General features: G+C 49.7%; 1 protein-coding gene across 5 annotated transcripts in view; it reads left to right on the top strand.

The window, feature by feature from the left end:
- Positions 1 to 621: 621 nt before the first annotated feature.
- LOC125958038 (potassium voltage-gated channel protein Shab) overlaps positions 622 to 12,289 on the top strand; it is an 82,990-nt gene continuing 71,322 nt past the window's right edge. For all 5 annotated transcript variants that reach the window (XM_049691134.1, XM_049691135.1, XM_049691133.1 and 2 more), the window contains exons 1-3: positions 622 to 733; positions 8,861 to 8,946; positions 9,737 to 10,096. The gene's annotated coding sequence lies outside the window, so the exon portion shown is untranslated. The remainder of the gene's footprint in view (positions 734 to 8,860; positions 8,947 to 9,736; positions 10,097 to 12,289) is intronic.

Here is a 12,289-nt window from a genome sequence, read left to right as displayed (position 1 = left end):
CCTTATAAACGCCTTCAAAATCAGGCTGCTACCGGAGTAGGGTCAAGAAGACCAGGCAAGAATAACAGTAAACAGCTGGGAAAACGGTTGAGGTGAGCTGAGCATTGTTTGAAATGGTTGTGTTTCACACAGTAGGGAAGCGCTAATCCGGTCAAAGGCGTATAGTGGAAAACACCTGCAACGACAAATCGCTTATCATTTGGGCGAGAGCGAGCGTACGAGAGATTACGGGAGAATCGCTGAGATGGCAAGCGGCGCTATAGTCGGAAAAACGATTCTCACAGGGCGGCCTAGGTGAGCGAGAGTTCTCACCCATCAACGCTGGGAAGCTGGGTGCTGCTGCCAAGCGACAAGCGGTGTCTACTGAGATACTTCGGGTGAGCCGCTCAATGTGGTTCCCTGGTGTAAGTACTACGATGAGCGAGAGAACGAGAACACCAAGGCATATACTATTGAGAGAACGAAAGAGGGTAACTAAGAGAGAAGGAATTGGAGAGAGCCCAGAAAATAGAGAGAGAGAGAGAGCATATCCTTTTTGGGGGAGGGCACTGTGGCGATACCGAATGGGGGGCAATCGAGCGTTCAGTACAAGCAGCGCTGCTCAGTAGAAAATTTCCTTTCGTGGCGGTCAGGACAGTGAGTAAGCGAGTGCTAGACGGGATCACGGATCGGGAACCGCTTTCCTCTGTCCCCTCTCCGGCTTTCCCCCATTCGAGAACGATCCTCAATCTGGGTGAGCTCCATCGGGCCAAAAATCTTCCCGGGTAAAAATGATCTGTTCATCAATGGCAACGCTGGTGCTGTAACGGTGTATCGTGGAAAGCAGCCGAGAAACGGACTGGTTCTTTCGAATTCTACTTCGTCTGCTGGCTGGAGGCTTACAGAAAGGGAGAGAAAGGAAGGGAGGAGGACCTCTTGATGGTGGGGTTAAAACTTTTGCTCCGCAAGCCCAGCCTGCTAAGATCCATCATCATACAAGGCGTAGTCCGCCTTCATCCTAGACTGCACAAGTAGCTGCTCCAACGGCGGAGCTGGGAAAGCGTGAATTCACGGTGAATTTTTGGGTGTGTCTGTGTGCAGTGTTTGTGTGTCTGTGTCGGTGTAAAACCGTTGAAGTTGTAGCTGTTGATTCATTGTCAGGTGCTTTTGTGCAGCATTCCCTACCAGTTAGTCAGTTATCCCTCAAAGAGGGTGGGAGGAGGGAAATTCAGAGGTGGATGAAAAGCCTCGACAATCTTGCTTGCTACTGAAAACTGCTTTGTGTGTCGTGTGCGAAGGCGATGTTCACGGTGGCTTTTCCTCGAATAACGCCAGCAGGAGCCGAAGGGTGGCGCTATCGTGTTTCGTCTATCGCAGGACGGTTTCATAGCGAGGCCTTTTGCTCAAAATTGCTGCTGCTAGTGGTGATCGGAATTGGAAAAAGCGGAAAACTGCCTGCTGCCGCTGCTGTCCGGGGTTGTTTTAACCCTGTGGGGCTAGACAGAGAGGGAGAGATAAAGAGAGATGAGAGAGAGAGAGAGAGAGAGAGAGAGAGAGAGAGAGAGAGAGAACGAGAGAGAGAGTATGATGTGCTGCTAGAACAACGGCGGACGGTGGGAATGTGCGGCTGTAAGTGTGCCCCTGCTGTATTTGGTAGCCCCTTTTGTCTATTAAATTATTAATGAGACCTTCGTGTAGCGTGGTAAAGAGGATGGATGAATATTCTGCTGGTATCAATCCATAACTCTTTCTTACTTCGATAATGAGCAGAGGGCGGATCGAAGGAGCCTTTTGCTAGAGACACGCATTTCAACATTTGAAAATACGTCGGATTTTTAGCCTACGTATCCATTTGCGAAGAAGCGAGTACGTTTCATCTATAATATGTTTCATAGCTTATAAGCCTACTCTAATAATGGCGGTTGGTAAACATAATATTCATTTTAACTTCGAATCGTTGCCGATCGCATCAGTACCGGAATGGGGTTCGAGTTTCGCTTCGCCATCTGCCTAACGTATTGCCATCTGCAACATGTTAAGCATGGAAAAGCCCATAAAATGTGAATGCTAGCGTAGAGCAGCTCGGGGAGCATGGCCGTGTAGCCGCGAGAGCTAGAAAGCCTGCTGCGAGAGCCTCGGAAAAGCAGCTCGACAAAGAGCGCACCTACCATGAACCAGTAAATCGTATGCTGTGTGTGCGTGTGTCTTCTTAGGAACAACATATTGCCAAAGAAAATAGTATAAGAAATAGTCAAGTTGAGGTACGATAAGTGTCTTCATGTGAAAATCATGCATCTATCCGTGGTTTGTGTTGAGTAGGAAAATAGGAAAATATGCGATCAAAACAGAATACCTTAACCACAATACCTACTGCTGCTGCTGCTCCTACTAGTCTGAAATGCGGACCACTGGTGCCTGAGGAAGCTAACATCCGGTAGTTCCGCAACCAATGGCTGCTACTCAACGAATGCCGAAGGTACTGTGTCGGTCATGATGGTGTTGGTGGTGCGCAAAATTTATCTCCCCGCATCCATCTTTATGCTCGGTGATTAATATCCGTTTCTCCTTCACGCGGGAAGGTGGAATGCGGACCAAGTTGAGCCAGCAGCGAACCATCCATCCACCCTTCTCTCCCACTCTCGTGTCGTCGTGATAATGCTGCATTCGTTTAGCCCAATCGTGCGAAGAAGTTGAGTTGGGGTGGAGCAACCATCTCACCCACTACCGCCGTCGTGTTCGTGTAGACGGAAGTGCGGAAGTGTCTGGCTAGTGTTCACAGGATGCGCCTTTCCTCGCAGGATCGCTCCACAGCTCCTCTACAGCTCCTCATCAAGCTCAAGTGAATCGACTGTGAATGAGCTGCAGTCATCCTGAGTTCGACACCGAGAACTCGAGCGAACACGATGATGAGGTGATGAAGAGCAATGTGGTTCTCATATTTGGCTTAATTGATTCGCTGGAACAGCCATCTCATGTGACAGTTTGAAGTGCCTGCGGCATAAGTTTTGGCGTTAGGTGATATGAGCTTCCAAAATATGCGAAGCATACGTGCAGCCGGGTTTTAAAACTCAATTTATTGAAATAACAGTATTAGCACTCTGCTTTTGTCTGCCCATAGGATGGTTAGCGCTTAAGCACTTGTTACGAGTCCTTCTCTTTATCCGTTGTGTCGACTTGAGATGACGATGGGTGTTGTTCGATCTCAAAGGCACTCTATGGCTTTAATAGACCTATCTTTTGTCCCAACTGACGGATTGGGCTTTTCAAAGCGGCTGCCTTTCGACACACACGAGTTCGCCAAGAGAAGAGATAGATAGGGAGAGAGAGAGAGATAGAGAGAGAGAGAGAGAGAGAGAGAGAGAGAGAGAGAGAGAGAGAGAGAGAGAGAGAGAAAAAATCGAAAACCCTCGTCGGATGTCCCAACCTAAACGGTGCCATTTGCGTGAAATTGCCACTTTTCCAATCCCATCGCCACATCAATGACGTCAAACGCAGCAGGCTGCGGCTCACTCACCGAGCCATTCACACAGCGGGAGGGCGAACCATCGAGCTCGTGTTCGCTGAACCACGGCAGCGGCGGCGACGGCGGCCACGACGCGCTAAGGAGATGCTTTTGCGTGGCCTCTTCCGGTTCACGCACCGGGGACACCCGATCGGTGAAAGGACGCACGAGGAAGTCCTGTGCGGATCGTGAACCGGTTCACGGTCTCCATGGTAGTATGCACCGGAGGCAGTAGGCAGTGTCCGGAACGAACGGTAGGAATTGCCTCGAGATCGAGCCATCGAGCCAACACGGCCCCGGGAACAACAAGTTTGTCGCATTGTTGCCCTCCCCTTTCCACCTCGAATGCTGCAATCAAACACTGGAATCGCAAAACGGCTTCGTTTTTGTCCCACCAGCTGGATGCCGCTGGTGCACCGGACTCAAGGACCGAAAAGGGTGACGACAAGATCGGGCACTATCTGCCGGGTGGTGGAAAAAGGAATTGTTCTGTCCCCACAGGCGGCCATCGGTGCAATGGTTTATGTTGTTCTCGATTTCATCTTTTCTTCTGCTTGCTTCTTTCTGCTAGCTGCCGTGCTGGCCAGCTCAGTCAGGGGTTGGTGCCAAAAGGAAAATTAAAACAATCAACTACACACGACCGGGCCGAGGCCCTTTCGTCGTGGTCGTGCTCCATAAAGGGACATGCAAATACGGTGAGCTGCATGTTGTTTGAGGCTGGTCCTTTGGGAGGGGGCCGGTCCTTGTACCTTCTTCGATCAGGCAAGGGCGCTCCGCAAGTGCTAAAAGTTTCGCAAAAGGACTGTACCGGACCTTGGACCGCTGGTAGCTGGGATGCTGCAATGTTTCCGGATTCTCGGTGCAAAAAGCATCGCTTTTCGGGGTGGCCAATAGAGTACACACCAGCAGCAGCAGCAGCAGCAGCAGCAGCAGCAGCAGTAGTAGTGGTACTAGTTTACCGTATCTTCCTGGCGACCTACTTTGCATATCGAAGCCAAAGGGATGATACCACAACATTGGGGTAGGAAAGAAGAAGGCTTCTTTCTGCTGCTGCTGCTGCTGCTACCGCTGCTCCTGGTGGGTTTTGCGGGAAATAAAAATGGAAAATGGAAACAATAATTTACATATCGCCGTACGCGCGACCAAACCTTATTGCGTTGTTGGCATCGGTGCTGGGAGTTGATTGGAAAGTGGTTTCGGTTGTAGGTAATTTGGCGAGCTTGCTACGAACATGGAAGACACTGCTCGTCTCGTGCAAGTGAAAAACGGATCCCCATTTCTTTGTTATACTTTGATCGCTGGTGCACGGATGACTAGGGCTTCTCGCAGGATCCGGCCAATGGCGGGAGTGCAATTCCGATTTGCACAATGCACGTGCACGTAAATCCGATGAAGTTGTGGATTGCGTTTTTGGAATTTCAATTTCAACCGTTGACCTTTAGCATGTAAAACGGAGATTAAGTCAATGTGCCCTTTCGGCAAGTGTCTTGCTCCCGTTCCCGCGTGGCCAGAGAGTGAGTCAGAAGATCGATACTCATGCCTCTCGTCCCGATTGCATATCATAAAGCAATAATCATAAATTATTGTTTAGCCATTTTTTTTTTCTTGCAATTTTATTGCCGCACGATCTATCCGTGAACCGCGATGGATGGTCTGTCGTCGTCGTGCAGGAAACTGCTCTGGATGGATAGGAAAAAACAAACCGATTTTTCCTGAATTTATGATAAGCACTCCCAAGAGAGTGCTGGAGCAATCGACACGGTTTATGCCTTCGAATCGGTTTTTGGGGTTGGAAATATCGTCGGATGTTTGCGTTTCCATTTTGTCATCATAGTAACCGTGCCTTATCGTGAATTAGTTCCTCGAAAAGGATGACGGCATGTTTTCCGTTTTAGAATCTATTCAAATGATTAAAAAAAACAGATAAAATAATAAAAAGGCTAGTGAGATGCTGAGATATATCATCGTTTTGCCGCAAATCAATATCATCAGACGAGAGAGAGAGAGAGAGAGAGAGAGAGAGAGAGAGAGAGAGAGAGAGAGAGAGAGAGAGAGAGAGAGAGAGAGAGAGAGAGAGAAAAAGCACTCTTTGGTGGTCGTGCTCACTAGCTTAAACCACGACACGCGAAAACCGGTGATCCGTAAGACTGGGGATAAAATGTGACCGGCGATGCGCGTGTGCGCCACAAACAAGCCGAGCAGCGACGAGATAATCAAATTTGCCCTTTCTTCTGCCTCGTCGATTCCAGTCCGTGGAGCGAGTTTCTTTTAATCATTTTCATCCTTCCAGCGATCCCCGAATCCTTGAAGAAGCACTAGGACCAGGAGTCACGAGGATCTGAAATGAGCTTGTCTCATTACACAATGATTGTCGGCAACGGCGGGCGAACCGGAGTGCTGGTCCTTTGAAGGAATGAGTTTTGCGTTCGATTATTGCGTGAAACGCAAGTCGTCGTTGGGCTGGTGGGGAGAAGGTGGACGGTCGGCTATCAATTCCTTTTTATTCGACGTTTTTCGAAAGCGTTCCAATCAACGGCACGATGATTGCATGGCACCGCCGGTCGGCCGATTGGTCGGTACCGGTCCTTACCTTCAGTTCATGAATCGCAAAGTAAGAACCTCCTCTTATCGTGCTGTTAACAGCCGCTTGAAGTGTGAAATAAATAAAGATCGAGCACCAATATGAGCTGCTTTGTATGCAAAACGAAAGAACGGGCTTCACGGCGCCGGTTACTTCGCGCTGCGTGCTGCGTCTCCTTGGTGTGTACCGTGTCGTCTGAGGACGCCCGAGAACACGTAAATCGTAAAGGTCGAAGTTTCTCTCGAAGCGTATTTTCTACCAATCAATCGGCAACGCCCGTTCTCGCGCCCGCGCTCGTGTGTGTGTGTGTGTTTGCACTCGCGCTTCAGCAACGAAACGGTCACCGTTTGATTAGCTTTCGCTGCGCAACTCGCTCAGGAAGGACGGCATCAACGGCGCCATTAACGAGGGATTCCATGGGCGAAGAAAGGGGTGTGAGATTCCATTTTGGTGATTAAATCTACACCAACACCACGCAAGGGCTCACGCACAGTGGACGCACAACGGGGTTTTCCCCACTAGCCCGGTCCGATGGAAACCGATGGAACCGTGATGGAGTTCACTGACCGGAAAATCGATTAAGGCATGTCGGTTGGCTTGTTGCGGTGTGTCGATCCCCGGTTGCGAAAGGTCTACCGGACATGGAGCCGGGTTTGGAGTGGTGGTGCTCTGGCCAGTGGTAACACTGCTCCTACCCTCCCGACTGCATGTCGATAATCTCAGCGCGATGTTGTCGAGTTCGAAGCAGGACACAGACAACACGGTCGACAGCGTTCGGTCGACAATGCCGTGTATCTTTCTTCTCTTTCTCCTGCTGCTAGGAATACTTTACACTTGAAAAGGTCATTTCTTTTTGTTTTAATTTACATTCCATGCACTCCATGCGAGATCGATTCCTGGACGTGATAATGAGCTGATAATGTGAAGCGAAACAAACGGTAGGACTTCATTGAGTCTGGCTAGAGGTCTTTATCATACGACACCATACAATGTACAGTCTTGTATTCCATGAACATTATTTACCTTCCTTTGGGACTAACAGCAAAACATCGCTTCCCGGGTAATGGCAGCTCGTGAATGCTACGTAGTTTCCGACTCAACGTCGTAATCATCGGTCCACAACATTGGTACGCTACCGCTCCGGTCGGCACTTGGGAGGATTACTTCCGAAAGTTTCGCGCGCGCGCATAGTTTTTGCCAACTTTTGTAGTAATTTGAAAAGTTTGCTGACATACTTCCGAGTGCCATGCGGGAGCCAGAAGCAAGGTCGTCGCCGCCGTTTACCGCCGGCTATCTTTTGCAGGACACTCGAGTAACAGCAGCAGTACCGTACCGACGACGAGAAATAGCGACGAGATAATGAGTACACAGCGGGGAAATCTCATGAAACTCCAGCGAACATATCCGGAATGGGGTGTAAAACCTGCGGCCACTAGCGCTGTCGCTGGCGCTCGCTTTTCGGTCTTTATTCTTATTCGGCTGCTGATAAGCGACGTTCGGTACACGGGATACACGGATACACCGTGGTGGTGGCCCAGTAATCTGCTTTGCAAATGTAAACCTGATACCCGAACGACCGGCACTAATTATTTGTGCGAGCCAAACTGCCCTTTGCGGCCCTCGGGGAGCCCTTTTCGCTCACGTGAATTGCATGCAGACACGAACCCAGTTGGCCAACTGGGAGCTCCCTATACCTGCAGAGTTCAGGGTGAGGTTGGTCTGCTTTGGTGTGCTTCTGCTGGTGGTGGTATTGGTGTAATGTTACAGAAAGAGAGAGTCTCTGGTCGGTCATGTCTGCCAGTAGGATCTATACGTTAGTCGCCTCCCCCGGTATACAGTGAATTGTAATTTCACGCTCCAGCAATTAGCATTCTGGGTGAGCCTTGGCCGACGGTGAACCGGCAGTCGGCATCGAGCACGGTTTGATCGGTTGACAGCAGGATACGCCGTTCGGTCGTAACGAATTCATCCGAGGCAAAGGAATCGATACTTGGTTGCGTTGTGGTTGCCCGCGGGTGCGCTTCGGCTGCCGCGGTTTTTGGGTGCAAGTGGTTGATGATGGTTTGTAGTTGGGAGAGACCGTGGAACCAGCGGTACCGGATACGGTACGGTGGTGGCCAGATAATTGTTGCTTCGGTTCCGCTGTACTTGCATAGCATTAACGGTTGAGCATCTAGCCAATCGATTCAGACAATAAATTGAAGAGAGACAGCAGTAAAGAGTGCTATAGAGACCAATGTCCCAATACAGGGCATGAAGAAGGACTCGATTAGCCTGTCAGACTCAACTCAACCGGTTTACGGTGAAGCATACGCTCGAAGTCCTTCTCCATTATTCCATAGAATAGGAGGTTTTTGGGGGCGTTGGCACACAGACGGATGTTCTACATGTCATCGCCGTTCGGCCAATAAATATTCAAATCATCCTGTTTAGGGCCATCACCATACCATACCTATCGCCTTGGAATTTGCATTTCCAATTTAGCTCGTTTATCATCGTGGCGAATGGGCGAGCTCATCCCTCATTAATGCCACGGTACGAAGGTACGATGCCGATGGGCCGATGATAATGTGCTTATCAATATTCCACACCGTAAGCCTTCTGCGCGACGCGGCCGCGATAAAGTGTCGTGCTGAGAACCCTCTGAGGTCACACCCTCGCCGTGCATCATCATGTGCCCGGGACGTCACTTTCAGCAACTTGCACAATCGGGAAGTCGGGATCAACGATGACAATCAGCTCGATTCCGCCGCCGTTGACTAATGACACATTCTACCTTTCTTCTGTCTCATTATCAGGGCCATCAAGAAGGTACTTCCCGTGGAGTGCGTCGTGGGGACACCAGGAGGAACCGTCGTATGTGCAACCGTATGTGGATTGTCAGGTCAGGACCGGAACCGCGTCGAGTAGTAGGTCTCGACAACAACTGCGGACTACTGCGATCCCGAATCGACAGACAGAATGATTAAAACAAAAAACCAGGGCTTAAGGGGCAACAGTAGGCTTGGTGTTAGTGAATAGCGTGTATGTGCACGATAGTTGCAGGTGTGCCGTCGTGGCCACAGTGCGCGAGTGAAGCGGCCACAGCGAAAACAGTGACAGCATCATTATCCAACCTGTCAGATGGCACGATAATCGGGCAGCGCTGGAGGGGGCTGACAGTCGATAGCGAGATTAACCCATCACGCCGCCGACGATCGGACGTCTTCGCTGATTGAGCTGGACCGGCAGTCCGCGGGGTCGCACGTATCCAATACCTCCGCGTCAACCTCATCACGTGCCCAGCTGGGAGTGGTCAGTGGACCTCGGCGGTATCGGTTGGCGACGACCGGAAAGTGCACCGGGATCAGATAGCAAGCGTGGCGCGGATAGTGAACGGTGCGTGTGGCAGGTTCTAAGACACAAACCGAGAACAGGGTGCGCGCTCACTACGTTTGTGTGCCTCGAAGTGTGTATGTGTGTGTGTGATGAATCAAAGATATTTGTGTTTCCATTCCATTTTCCTTTTTTTTTTCACCGATCAGTTCGTTAAGTTTCTCAACGCAGCAGGCGTATCCTTTTTGTTGGAGGGATCGGTTCGTTGGGTGTTCAATGAAAAGTGTCAGTTTGTGTGTGTGTGTGGTTGTGCATTAGCATAACGTCGTTCCGTTTCCGTTTCGTTTTTTTTGTTGCAGAGTGTAGCCGTGCAGGCAGGGCTGCAGTTTCCCGGTGACTCGAGTGCTCGGTGAGGCGCGAACAGCGCCAGAAGTGTGTTCACGCAAAGTGTTGGCCACCCACCTGGTGGGTTGGGGTGGAAGTGTGCAACAAGAGTGAAGATGAAAATGAAGAAGAAGAATACGGTTTACCGCACTGCCTAGGTGGTTGTGACGCGGATCACCCTTGTCTGTGTACGTGCGCTCGCCAGTGTGTGTGTGTGTGTGTGTGCCTGTGTACCTGACAGGAAGTGTAGGTGGAGTGAGTGTCTTTCCTGTGGTGCTTTCATACCACCGGTTGGACGGGTGGTGGCGTCATATGTCGAAGCGTAGATAAAGAAGGTAATTGTTAGCTTCGTAGAGCAGCTTTCTGTTGCATAAATTTCTAGCGAAAAATGGAAGAAAATAATGTTGCATCATGGATCCACGTTCTTACAAAGTGCTATGCGCCTCCATTGGTCATGTGATGATGGAGCATTAATTTTTGATAGAAATGAAAAGCAGAAGCTACAAAAGGGATTTATAATTCAGTTCGAACATCAATTTTCGCTAGCACTGCGTCTGTGTCAAGTGGCGGATTAATCTTTTCCATTGTGTTTCATTTTTGCAAAACCGACCGGTCCGGGGCCGATGACAGCTGCTGCGTTCGGTACACTTCGTACTGCGACAGAGCATATTGTGGCAGATGCAGATTTCATTTTTGATTGCAAAACTGTTAAACCGTTTGCCGCTGCTGTTGCTGCTGCTGCTGCTGCTGCGCCCTTAAGGGCTGGGGGATTGGCTGAATAGTGCAATCAATTTTTTAAATCACGTGGCGCTTATTGCATTATCCGATAATTAATCGTCAATTGAGAGTCACCACCTAGGAAAGGGGGAAAAGGAAGGGGTGGTGGAAGGGGTTATCCAATTAAGTCGCGAGCAAACATAAGCTGGTTGGGGTTGTCGTTGATTTCTCTTGTCTGGCAGCCGATATTCCGTCCGGTGAAAGCATTTAAAGGCTTTAAAAGGTTTGAGCCATTGACTGAAACGAGATCGGAATTAAGAAACTTGGTTACTTGATCGTCAGAATACATTTGCTGTCCTTGAACATGATTTTTATGTTTATTTTCTATTGATAGTCTCTACATCTAGTGTTGTAATATAAAAAATATGTTGCTGAAATGTTGCTTATACATTTAGTTACCAAAGTTATGACGTTGGACATTCGATTATTGAAGCTATTTCAGAAAATTCTATATGTATCGATTTCTTTCGATTTCAAAGGATCTGCTCTTTAATCTGTCAAAGCTTTAAGTCCATCAAAAACCAACCCCCAAACCCACAGTTACAGAAATCGTTCCACTGGGAGTAGTGTGATGACAGGGATGCTAAGATGCAAGGACATTTGACATGGTTTCCTATCTTCATCCTCATGTGGAGGTAGCATTGATGTTGCCCCGAGCCTATACCAAAGGAACATATGAACGGTGTAGGTCATAGCGATGGATGCAGCAACAGCAGCAGCAGCAGCGGCAGAGTTCTGGTTCGCTGTAAAAAGGAAGACCCAAAGATGGTTCCCAAGATGGTGGTTGCCAACGACCAAGATGTACGATATCCGCATTTATTTTGGAAACTTCTGGATACCCGCCACACTGTGGACTGAGCACCAGCGCCTGTAACGGGTGAAGGGGGCCTTCGCAGACCCTTATGCAGAACAGGAGATGTGGTTTGTAATTGAGAACTGGGAGAACAACCCCCCATGCACATGCATGGTTTGGGTCTCCACAGCGTATCTTCCATGTGTTACCCCTTAGGGGACGAGAGTGTGAACATTGCCGGAATTGCGACCACGGTGGCACCGATTCGTTCCGACGGTTCGGTATACCCGCATTGGAATGCAGATGTATGGACCGAGAAAGTATAAAATCAGTCACGGTAAACTGAGCAGCAGCAGCCACAGCAGCAGCAGCAGCAGCAGAAGTAGTAGTAGCAGCGCAAGTAGAGCGAAGGTACGCACCGAGAGACGACACGACCACGACACACTGGACCCTTTCTTGGCACTTGGCAGGCACCCGGCACTGCGTACGAATTGTGCAGCAGAAACAATTCCCATCCACCATCCATTGGCACTGGAACTGGCCGAGCTTTGCTCTGGGGGAGGGGGCCATGGGCGCAGGGGCGATAGTAAATTTCGTTACGATCCCTGTACGCGCGTATCCTGCCGCGCCGTCTTGAATGGCCGGCCCCGGGCCTCTTGGTGAAATGCATCCTCGCACCGCTGGATCGTTTTTCATTCTTTCGGTCGCCAGGCGCCCGACAGTCTGGGCCTGGACCCATTCCTCACTGCTCTGGACTGCTGGATCTCTGCTGGTCTGGTTTTATGTTTTACCTCGCCGAAGCGACCAAACTTTGCATATTCACCAAGGATCTGCTAAAGTGGCTTCGCAAAAAAGCAGCGGTGCTGCTCATTAAACAACATAAAACGGTCGCATGTAAATCGGTCCGATTCGAACAGTAAAGGTGCCAAAAGCTCGCTTAGAGCGCGCCTTTTATATT

Source organism: Anopheles darlingi, chromosome 3 (genome assembly GCF_943734745.1).
Source record: "Anopheles darlingi chromosome 3, idAnoDarlMG_H_01, whole genome shotgun sequence".
NCBI lineage: Eukaryota > Metazoa > Arthropoda > Insecta > Diptera > Culicidae > Anopheles > Anopheles darlingi.
This window is presented reverse-complemented; position numbering and strand designations above follow the sequence as displayed.